Raw genomic sequence first — 12,144 nt, 5'->3', positions numbered from 1 at the left:
TGCAGCAAACGCCCCCAAATGTCCTTACCTCTTTGTATTTTCTTGAATTAACTGGCCCAGTAGAAATAAAGGAGGTTTGGGAGTCAGAGAAAACTGGATTTGAATCCTGACTGCTACTCACCAGCTCTGGGACCCTAGGGATTCTGAGCCCCTGTATCCTTTCCATTAAAACAGAGCTGGTGATGGATATAAAACATTCTTCCAGTTCCTGGGACAAAGCAGGTCTAGTAAATGGTAGCCATTACGATTAGTGGGACAGATTTCACAAGATAAAGCGCTCACCAAGGGCGGGACACAGAGTGGACAAATCTCTCTTCTTCTTGCCCGCAGAAGGTGCTACTCCCCCTGACTCCTCAAAGAACTTTCCAGAACTAACTGAAGATCTCTCTGGTGCCCAATTCAGTGGAAGGTGTGAAAAGTTTACGCAGGTATTGTGGTGCCACTTCTGCCATTGTTTTGCCATAAAATCCCTTTTTGGGGGGCTCCACCACTCCCTTGTATGGTCCCATATACGCACACTGCCACGCTTCTCCAAGTCCTCAGTACCTGGCTCAGTTTCCTCTCCACCCTACTTCCTCCAGCCTCTCTGTCCATTACCTATTTGCAATCCAGACCTCATAATTCCTCCATTTTTTCATCTCTCCCTACAATCTTTTCCAGAGTACCAACTTATCAAGTGGTCCCTGTAAGTCATGTGCAGCAAGCTAATTAATATGTCTCAGCATCTTCTTATTCCCTGCCACACTGAGTGCGGTACCCAGGATGACTTGGTGCCCGGTAAGCATTTGTAGAATGAGGCCCTCTGAGTCAGACCTCAGGGATGGAAAAAAAAAAAATACTTAACACGGGTTCACTACAGCAACAAATGAGAAATTCCATTAAAAGTAAAGGTTCAGGTAGCCTAAAACCATGACAAATTTTCCAGCTGTGTTCAAAAAAACACAAGTTCAAGCAGAAGTGTATTTAATTTGGCTTTCCTTAAAGCCACTCTAATTTGTTTGAAAGGACATTCATTTTCACTGACTTCATGTGCGCAAAGGAGAACCAGTAATTCACTAGGGCTGAGGCTCTAGAACCCTTGTAAACATGCCAACTAACATGCCATCCCTTCCCCACCAGGGACTCCATCCCAAATACCGGAACTGTCAGCATTGGTCAGGAACACTGAACTCTGAAGTAAGAGGCTCAAGTCAAGGATTCGTTTAATGAAGCCTACCTACACCTGAATACAATTTCTCTACCTCAACACTATTCCCTTTACTTTTGCCAAAACCAGTTGTCGAATCCCCAGGCTCCTGTCCAGCTCTAGCTCACAGAGGTATGTGACCCAACCCAGCAACCCTCTTCAGAAGGTCATCTTTCACCAGCCAGGTCTTCAGGCAATGCGGTCATATGTCATGTGTCCCAGACACCTGTGTCCCAGACACCTTTGCTTCCGCAGCCTTGCCAGGACCAGTCAGCTAGGTAGGTGGAGATTTAGTCCGAGTTCCAGAACAGTCAGGGAGGCACGGGATCTAAGCCTTGTCCTCTCAACTTGGTAACTGAACTTCCCTATGATAACCAAAACAAACCTCTTTGCCAGCTGCCTTGCTAAATTAAGAGAAGAGGAATAAAATCACAAGTTTGAATCCACATCCTTGTGATTCTGAAAAACAAAAACTGAAAGCTGTTAGTTTGAAAAAATAATAATAATAATGGCACCATGAACTCCATTACTTGAGGTCTGGGAGGATTCTCCCAGAGGAAACAGATCTGTATTGTGCCAATATTATCATGATTCTGAGAATTCCTTCTAGAAAGCAATATTTTCACAAATCAAACATTTTCTGTGCCAGGTTGGAAAGTGCTCAAGGAAAGATGAAACTCAACTATGGGGTGGAAGTCTTGTCAGCCTCCTCCCTCCGCCTGTGGTTTTATAGTGGTATTTGAAAGTTCAAATAATTCAGTCTCCTAAGGGACCATGTGCTAAGCATCTACATCAGGTGAGCACCAGGGAGTCCCCAAATGGAGCTCCACCTAAGGACAGAGACTCTCTCAGGTCTTCTGCAGCCTCCAGGGCACACATACTCCTTCATGAAGGCCATTTGAACCAAGTGTCAGATAACCCTCCCTTTGCTCAGCTGAGGAGAAAGCCATGATCATGTGAAATGTAACTGGCGCTAGAGACCAGAAAATGGTACTAATTCCCCTAAATTTGCAAATCCTGCCAACAGGACTGACAACTGAATAAACACTACTTGACCAAAGGCTTTCTTTTTCTTAAACTCAAGGTCCTACTACAATTAACACAAAAATTTTTAAAAAAGAAACAAATCCCTCCTTGACTCACAATTAATCTCAGCTGGCCAAAATTAGCTCAGGGTTTTGTACTTTTGAATCAACGAAACAAGTTCCTAGGAAAGACTCAACCATCAGGACGTCTGTGGAGATGTCCTTCCTATTTCAATCTACAACCAAAGAACAGTTTTTATTTGCAAAAGAGAAAAAATACACAGTTGAGAAACCCCTTAAGATTCAGAGTGGGCTGACAGAAAGAATAAATAAATGAGGCCAGTCCATATTTAAGGCTTCAGGGTCCATTCTAAGCTGCGAAGGATGGAATTCTACAGACACAATCTCTTTCTTGTCTCCTAGAAGGACCCTGTAAATATTACCCAAGATTCTGGTATAAACAAGCTGGATTTTAAAAAGGCAAGAGGTCAAGATTTTAATTTCTAGTCAGTGACAGCTGGGGAGTGAATTTGGGCAATCCATTCTACCACTTTGAGCTACAGAACAGAAAACAAGTCCACATGATGAGAAGGCCGCACTAAATGATCTCCTGAGTCTATGAAAACTGCGTGGAGCTTGGATATTAGACCCTAGTTTGCAACCCTGGCTCTGCCAAAATATGTAAACCATGAACCTGTTATTTAGCTTCTCTCTGTATCAGGTGCACTATCTGAAAAATGGGGCCAACTCAGTATTTCCCCAATGGTGGGAGAGTTACACAAGATGAATTTAAGTGGTACTTAGATTCTCAGAAATGGACAGGCACAATATTAAACACTGAATCACATAATGAGAAAATTTTGTTCTTTTCAGCACTTCTTTAGCCTTCATAAAAATTTTATTACATTAAAGAGAACATTTTTGCTTGGTCTTCAACACCTCTTTAACACAGGCTAATTTCCCTTTTTAACAAAGTAAGAGCAAGTCTCAGAGTCAGCTAGGGCCTTCAGAAGGCAACTTTATAGGCAGACTGTTTTAAAAATAGGTGGTTTTCATTTTAATTCTTTTTAAAATTACCTTCTATTCGAGACAACTGACACTGGTTTCCAATTTAGAAGCCTAATAGAAGATTAACTTTTAAAAATATATTGGTGATTACAAAAATGTGAGTTAATTTAAATAACTTGAGAGGCCTATCTGCTGCCTACCTCAGGGTTCCAGTGAAGATTAAACAAGGTAATGAAGGGAAGGCCCAGTCCAGGCTGTGCTCTCAACCCGCCATGGTTGATGGGTACAATTTCAGTCAGTAAGGAATACGAGTAGAGGGTAGTGTGCAAATAAAAGCAACCACAGAGGATGGATGAGAGCATCCAAAACAAGGAGGAGCCAAGAAATAACAAGAAGGTATTCTTAAAGTAGAAGTCAAAGAATACCTGTAGAGGGAAATTCAGTGAAACTGTTATTGAGCCATACTATGTGCTCATCGCCAGTGAGAAAACCAGGTGTAGTTCTTTCAAGTGTGCCTCTTATAATCTTGGACAAAACTATCAAAAATGTCCAGTCTTATTTCAAAGGGCCTTGAGTGCCAGGCTAAATGTCCTTATGGTGGTAGAGCTTTAAAGTCTTGACATCTGTTTAGCACCTAGTACTTTACATAGTGTTTGAAAAATTCAATGGAATTTTTTGTGTATTAACACATTTAATTTTTACATTTTTATATATATTTTAAATATTTTATATTTAATATAATTATAAATAATTATTTTATATATTTTAAATATTCTCTTCGCTCCCTTTTCCAGGACCAGAGGTCACACCTCACCCCAGCAAAGATACACCGCCCCCTCTATCACAAGGACCTGCCTCTGGGAGTGGAGAAGGGTCTACAGTTCAGTCTAAACTCATTAGTCTGAGTCTCCACTTTCTCTCTGCCTTTCCAAGAATGGCTGCTCCTTCCATCAGTGTTCCCTTTATATCAAACTTGTATCACCTAAATACCAGAGCAAATCCATCTCAAGCTGCCAGACCCTTGGAGGCTTGCTTCTTGAAGAAAACAAGCTTGGTTTGATTATTGGCAAAAACAATTACTCCCAGCCTGGCATCCTACAGGAATTCTGCAAAGCAGGTGGAAGTAAGGATATGAAACCCAAACAACTTTTTAGCAGCTCCTTTCTCTTCCCATGCACCGCCTCCAATCCTGAAACCTCTTGCTTCTACTCCTCCCTTCTTCTTCCTTCTCCTAATTTATTGTGATTTCTGAAACAACAAATTTATGACAATGCTTTAGGGAGCTTTGTCTTGCCCACTTACCCTCAATGACTCTTCTGAGATATTTAGAAATATCCTTATAAGGTTAGTCCAATTCTCAAAGACAGCGCTTTTCAACCAATGTGCCACAAGAATTTTTGAGGCACGCACTACCTGACTATTTAGTTGGGGGCACTGACCTCTTTTCTCTTAGATTGTCAAATAAAAAAAGTGACAATGGCCAACACAACAATTGTCATCCAATGTGAATGAATCAAAACTGTATTTTTTTGGTCAGATTGGCAAAAGATATATATTTTTGGTGTGCTGCAGAATTTTAGTAATTAGTTTTGGTGTGCCACAAGAGGAAAAATGTTGAAAATCACTGCTCTAGGATGAACATTAACATTCCTTTCTTAAAGGATGAATGAGTCTTAGGTTAGCTCCTCTTTTTATCACATATTGGCTTAACAGGACTGCAATTTAAGTATAAAGAGTAAAACCTACACCCAAAATGGAGATGTCCAGGATGGAGAGCTTTCCAAATGGGGAGTCGAAGATAAGGACAATGTCTTACAGTGTCTTATTACATCATGTTTGCTCTATTGACATTTATTGAGGTGGCCTCAGGGCCAGTGGCGCAATGGGTAACGTCTCTGACTACGGATCAGAAGAAATTTATTGAGGTAAACTAACTCCTTTGCATTTCAGATGAGAATTTTCTTCTGGTTCTGTGATTGAAGTCTTCCTCTACCTAATACGCATAAATAGGCAATTTCAACAGCTTTCTCCCCTTCTTCCTCTCCTCCCATCCTCTTCCATTCGCCCATCATTATTCTCATCAGGAGTGCTCTAACGCAATCGCTGGGTGTTTCCCCTCTCTCCCTCAAACCCTGTTACACCACGGTCCCTCAGGACACAATTCTGGGCAGCTCCAATCAAAGGAGCAGCATCCTTTTTTCTAAATACAGCTCTAGAGTTAGAGGACGTCAAAGCTTGAAGGGATCCTTAAAAGTACTTCAGCCTCTTTTATTTTATAAACCAAGAACCGAAATCTCAGAAAAGTAAAATAACTTGTCTAAGCTTATGTGGCTCCTTAGTAAGTTACTGGAATTATATGCAAAATATAATTATATGTAAAATTGTAATTATATGTAAAGTTTGAAGTGTACAAGCCTATGTATATTTTTTCTGGAGAACCCATAGCTTTCTGCATATTCTCGAGGTAGTCAAAAATCTTCACCTAATAAATATAACCACTGATTGGTATTTTATATATTATATTGTATAAGAAAAATATATATACATATATGTATACAGAGAGGGAGAAAATGAATAAAAGATCCTATGCATAAAAGGTTATTTGGGGGTTTTTCTGGTAGCTTTATATTGGGGTGACATTGCTTCGTAGGGTAATACAGGTTTCAGGTGTACATTTCTATGAAACATGATCTGTATATTGCATCGTGTGCCGCCACCCAAAGCCAAATTATCTCTCATCACCATAATTTGGCTCCGTTCACCCTTTACTGTCCCCCCCTACCCCCTTCCCTCAGGTAACCACCAAGCTGTTGTTTGTCTGTGTCTATGAGTTTTGGTTTCATATCCCATATATGAGTGAAATCATATGGTTCTTAGCTTTTTTGGATTGACTTACTTCGCTGAGCATCATATTCTATGCATAAAGATTATTTTGGTTTTTAAAGTATTTAAATTGTAAATTACTTTGTAAATTATCTCATTCTTATTTTAAAAATAAACTAATGTGCAAATCAAAGTACATGAACGTGAAATGTCAGACTACAGCATCGTCTCAGATCGCAACTGCCTCAAAAAGAGAAGTGAAACTGAATGGAATCAGAATTGTTTGTTCTACAAAGTAGCTGGCCTAGATAATTTAAGTACGTACTAAAATTTCTCAATCCTAAAACCTTAACTACAGTTACTTCTCGAATAATTCTACTGCTAATATTTTTCTATAATTATCCCATCACTTACAATACAGAAAACAAACATCAGTTTCCCATTCTCTTTGTTTGACTTGTTTAAGTCAGCATTTATTGAACACCTTCCATATTCCACATCAAAGGGGTTGAATTAAGGGCTAGGGAGAATAAATCAAAGACCTCCTCCTGGAGAAGTATACACTCCAGAGGAAGACAAATAAATGTTAACAATACCAAAACACAATTAAATACATGACATGAATAGTGCTGTAATCCAATCTTATGGGAATAAAAAAGGAGAGGACAGTTCATTTAGTGTTGGCAGAGAAGACTGAGTCCACAAGAGTTTATGAGAAGGACGGCATTTAAATCAGGTCTTAAAGTAGGTCTTCAAAATGGAAAAAGACATGATTTCAAAGTTCATTTTGTTTTAGGATCCAAGTCTTATGCGTCTTCATTCATTATTAGAGTAAACGTTCTTTAATACAGTTTATTATTTCAACGGAATGCAGAGTAACAGAAGGCTCTAGCTGAAAACAATTTTAAATACAAAGTTTTCATTCTCTGGCTTCAAATATTTCTAAAATGTACCTCTCCTACAACATCTAGTCTGGGTTACCTATTCGGGGGACTATTTTCAGGTAAAAAAAAAAAAATCCAAATGAAAAGGGGTATTCACTCTTTTCCTCTTGTTAGTACTTCAATAGTCAGAACTTTAATATCCAATATCTGGATATTGGTAAATTCACAGAAACCAAACTGCCTGCGATGCAACCTCAGCTCCACTACTTACAAACTCCACGATCAGGGTACCTAACCTGTCTATCCCTTAACGGAAGGTAGCAGTAGCCAACTCATGTGCTCCTCCTGAGAATGAACTGAATTATTACATGCAAAATGCCTAAAACATCCAGCATACAGTAAATCAACAATGTAACTTTTTAACCATGAAGAAATGTTTTCTAAGAGCTTATTTCTAATTTGCTACACCAATTTAATAGTAAAAACAGTTTCCCATCTGATTTCATTTTTATAAAGCAGACTTTAAAACTGTATTCACTTTCAGATAAAAATGCCTTAAGAAAACGCTAAATTTGGTTCCTAGACAGTAATGGCATTAAGAGAAATAGCTTATTTCAAAAGTCCACAACAGCCCTGGCCGGGTGGCTCAGTTAGTTGGAACATAGTCCCATATAACAAAAGGTTGTAGGTTCAATCCCTGGTCAGGGCACTTATCTAGGTTTATAGGTTTCACTCAAGTATTGATGTTTTTCTCTGTCTTTCTCTCTACCCGCACCCCTCCCCCCTGCCCCCTGCCAGTCCCTTTCCTCTCTCTCTAAAAATCAATAAACATATCCTCAGGTGATAATTAAAAAATAAAAATTTTACAAAAGGCCCACAATACAATTAAGGGTAGAATAGGCAGGAATCATATCATATAATAACCAATAAAAAAATTCCACCAAAGATGGCTTTGTCAGTTAAACTGACAGTTCTCTTTCTTTTGTTCTTACACTCTAATAGCCAAATACCCTGTCATTCCATCTTCATCTTCTGGGTATCACACAGGGAAACGTTTTGAGATTATATACCTACTCACAAATACTTGGCTGAAGCAACAGTTCATTTTTCATTTTAAATCAAGAATTTGAATTGAATAAATCGTATTGTCTGTTCTTTCCATGGTGTTGCAACCCCTATGCAACCAATGTCCTAACACGCTGAAGAGAACTTGGCTGGCCCACTCAGAAACAAGGGAGATACGATACAGCCCGTAGATTCTGATAAGGACTTAGCCGATGAACATACCAGAACATAGTGAGCATCCTTGGAAAGTCCTCTGTCAGCAGCAGCTGAAATTATAAGACCTCACTGCTTAGTATGAGAGCTAAAGAACTGGCGCTCGCCAGCTAGGTTCAAATTTTAGCCCTGCCACTTCTAAGATGTGTGGTCAGGGACAAGTTAGTTAACCTCTCAGTTTTTTAATCTACAAAATAAGAATAATAAGTCAGTTTGTTGTAAAGATCAAATGAGTGTTTGAAAAGCATTTGGAACAGTACTTTGGCCCACAGTGCTATTTAAGAGTGTTTATTAAATAAACATTGCAATAACATTGGCATTTATGATTATCACCACATGCAGGCATGAAGAGGATCTCAGTTTTTAGGGTAAGTCCTCACCAGAAGAGTTAAATAAAAGAAAGTTTCAGAAAGATCATTTAAAAGTTGATGCTGGAGTAATTGACTATACAGAACACCATACATATATTATTTCTTTAGTAACCAGGTAGTAAATAAAAATGTATTTGGATTTCAGACTATTGTAGAAATGCAAAAACCACATGTCTATTGGTATTTTCTAGATATCTAAAAGGTTCATAATTAAAGGGTCTAAGGCAATGTCCATTTAATTATTTTTTGAACTAAAAATTGAAATCGTGAAGATATTAACAATTTATGGTCACTACAAATATAGCATAAACAACTTGGTTTATGAGAAGGAAGATCCCTAAAAAAATTTAACTGAAAAAATATTACAACGTCTCTCTATGTAAGGTAAATACTACACAAGATAATAAAAAGCTGTGTTGCTGTTTCATTCAGTTTCATTAATTTTTAATAATGTAAACACTGAGACTTCCTAGAGCAAAGATTTAAAACATCCAAGCTCCAATCACCCTTTGCCTATCCTCATCAATGTCTTACATGAATTATAACCATGCCCTAAGTCAAAATATGCCCAGTGTCCATTATAGGCCTCTATTTATATGTAAATGAAAATACTTGTAAGGGTTGAGATTTCAAATACTCTTCTAGAGGGGAGACACATACCACAGGTGTCTCCTTCACAAACATGTCATTCTGGAATACATGGCTTGTCCTTGAAAGAAGGCTTGTGAACTACTCTGACTATGTACACGGACTGTGGTCATACGCGGACTGCGGTCATCACTGAGGCTTGGTAATCTGGCTCTACGGCTTTTGCTCAGGTAGATGCCGATTTGCTCTATGTATCCAATATTTTCCAGATTCTCCCTATCATGAATATGGTAATGTTTTATAGGAGCATTTGGGGAACAGGCTGACAATGGAAACTTTGTACCTGAAAATTATGACACTATCTGAAGAGGTTCTACTCTGGAACATTCTCCCAACTTTCACACTTTCTTTGATTTGGGAGAAGTGTCTTAACAGAATGATGATGAACAACAGAAAGCCTAGGTCGCTTGTGTGGCAGGTATGTGAAAAATGGGCTGAAATAAAAGGGGAGATGAGAAATTAAGCACTTCTTAGTTGAAATTTAAGTTTTGTCTCAAAAGAAGATCAAAACTTGGGTTTTGGTCCCCAACTACTGTAAAAAGAACCAGTAAAACTTTGCTATTGAACTTGGAAAATTTTGTGAGGTATTCTTTTGGATGGGGGCAAGAGGAGGGAATCGGGCCTTAGAAAGTGACTTTTTTCAAGTATCAAATTTGTCCTCTATTATATGGATGTATATATACCCACGCGCTTTGTGAGATATAATGGAAAAAACCTTGAGTTTTATAAATAATGCAAAAGGTAAGGGTCCATTATTGTCAGTGCCAGAAGTTTCTCTCCTCGTCCCCCCCGCCCACCTCTTTTTTAAAATCTTGTCTGTTTCCTTCTTTCTAATAAATGCTGAAAAGAGGCACCTACACACAATCCTGGCAGTAGCCCACCCCCCAAGTACCTTCAGAAATAGCAATGGTCTGGGAATTAGGAGACATTCTAACAAAAAACAACCAGAATCCTCCTGATCTCCCAGGTTTCCTTCTTTACGGGATTTCGGTTGGAACCCGCGAGCGACAACGCCTTGCAGAGCCAGGCCCCGCTCCGGCCACCGGGCCGATTCCCAAGCCACAGGGCCAGGAGGCGCTGCGGGCCAGTCCCCCGGGGCCACCCGCAGCCGGAGCCCAGCCCTCGCCACCCCCACCGCGGAGCCCAGCCCAGCCGCGGAGCTCAGTTCTGCACCGCCCGCCGGGGTTACTCTCGGTCATTCGGCTGCACCATCTCGCCCCAGCTTCTCCATCCGTGTGCCCTGCCTTAGGCTGCCCCAAGAGACAAGCAGCAAAAGGCAAGACGAATTGGGGGGGCGGGGGAGGAATAGGCACCTCAGCTCCAGATTTCCGAAGGCTCTCCAAGTCGTGTTTTTAAAAAAAAACAAAACTCGTCCACCCCGCGCTGCCTGGGACGCCAGCTCGGGTGAGCGCAAGGAGACTATAAGCAGGACCCCCAAGTCAAACAAAGCCCCCGAGGCCTCAAGTGCAATACCGCCACGGACCCCATTTGGGACACCTCCCAGTCGCGTTCTTAGTAAACTAGAACGCGCCGCTCCAGTCCGAGGGCGCACGGGGCGGATCCCCAGATCGGAGTCGAACTCAGACCAGCTTCCTAAGAATGGAGTGGGGACATCCCAGTGGGCCCCCGCCGATCGGCAGCCGGAGGGGTTTCTAGACGGCTCAGGCGCTTCTTAACAATGGGAAGCGCTCTATGCAGGACCTGCCACTCTAGCCAGTCCAGCAGCAGCGCCCCCAAGACGACCCGGATCCCCCAACCTACTGCGCCCGAGGTATTGCGCCCAGGTCTCCACGCCCACAGATGCTCCCCAGGCTCCACAGCTGGGCAATCTCGGAGCGCAGCCGCGCCGGGTCTTTGGTTGCAAGAGCTTGTCCTAGGACGTCCTCCCTGCATTATGCCATCCCTACACCGCTTACATTGCAAGAGATGGGGATTCGTACTCAAGCCCCCAAAACCTAGCGCTTCCCAAAACAAAACAGTAACGCCTAAGTCACGGGAGAGCGTCTTACCTGTTTTCCACTTTTGTGTTTTCGTCTCTTTTCCCCACCCTTTAAAAACCCTTCCGGAGAAGGGAGGGAAATAAGAGGAAAAAGGAGCAAAGCGCCCCAAGAAATTGGCTTTGGTGGCCCTCGTCCTGCGGCGCCCCCTGCCCGGTCCTGCGCCGGAGGAGAGAAGTGTCCGCTCCGCTATGCGGGTCCCAGCCCCACTCAGTCTCCCTCGGAATTACCGGGCTTTTGCCGGGACTAGTTCCTTTTATAGATTCGGCTGCGCTGAGAGCAGAGGTTACTATCGGTCAAACCGTGTTCTCTCACTCCCTCCTTCCCCGCCCCCTTCCCCGGCCTCTGTTTTTGTAGCTCAGTCACTCAGCAGAAAGCACGTGGAGCCGCGCCCCGCCCCTTAAACGGGCGACTTCCCGCAGCTCCCAGCCAGGCTGCCGGCGAAAGGTAGGGGGGATGGGGGGTGCTGCAGCCAGTGCCCGCTCCCCCGACGGCGACACCTGACCCGGCCCAATCTGGAAACTAGGGGTTTGTGAGACTGTTGTCTCATCCATGTTCCTGGCAGCCAACAGCACTAGTGAAAATCGCTTCCTCTAAACTCCTGCTTTCAGCAATGTTTTTTTCCTTTGTTTGTCAGTTTACTCAGTGATTGAGAATGCGACGCTGAAAACCATCCCGATGCCTCCCCTTTAGTCTTTTTTTCCTTCCAAATGCCTAGTGTGTGGAGGAAAGCAGACAGTGCTCTGTATAATTGGTTTTTTGTTCTACTTACGTGTCTATTTTTCACCACAAACCCTGACTCTGGTTATCAATAGGCAACCTATTGCCTTTGGGCTTTCCAGCCTGGGCCTCCCAGGTCCCTGGTTGGGCCAATGAAAAACATCTCGCATCTTCTCTTCATAAACTGGGGGAAGTAGGGAGGCC

At 42.0% G+C, this 12,144-nt stretch overlaps 1 protein-coding gene across 1 annotated transcript in view; it reads right to left on the bottom strand.

The window, feature by feature from the left end:
• Positions 1-11,471, bottom strand: part of ABCA1 (ATP binding cassette subfamily A member 1) — a 125,092-nt gene extending 113,621 nt beyond the window's left edge. The window contains exon 1 of the mRNA XM_054584590.1: positions 11,233-11,471. The gene's annotated coding sequence lies outside the window, so the exon portion shown is untranslated. The remainder of the gene's footprint in view (positions 1-11,232) is intronic.
• Between the last annotated feature and the right edge of the window lie 673 nt (positions 11,472-12,144).

This window comes from Pteronotus mesoamericanus, unplaced genomic scaffold (genome assembly GCF_021234165.1).
Source record: "Pteronotus mesoamericanus isolate MK-2021 breed Mesoamerican mustached bat unplaced genomic scaffold, CSHL_Meso_final contig_78, whole genome shotgun sequence".
NCBI lineage: Eukaryota > Metazoa > Chordata > Mammalia > Chiroptera > Mormoopidae > Pteronotus > Pteronotus mesoamericanus.
This window is presented reverse-complemented; position numbering and strand designations above follow the sequence as displayed.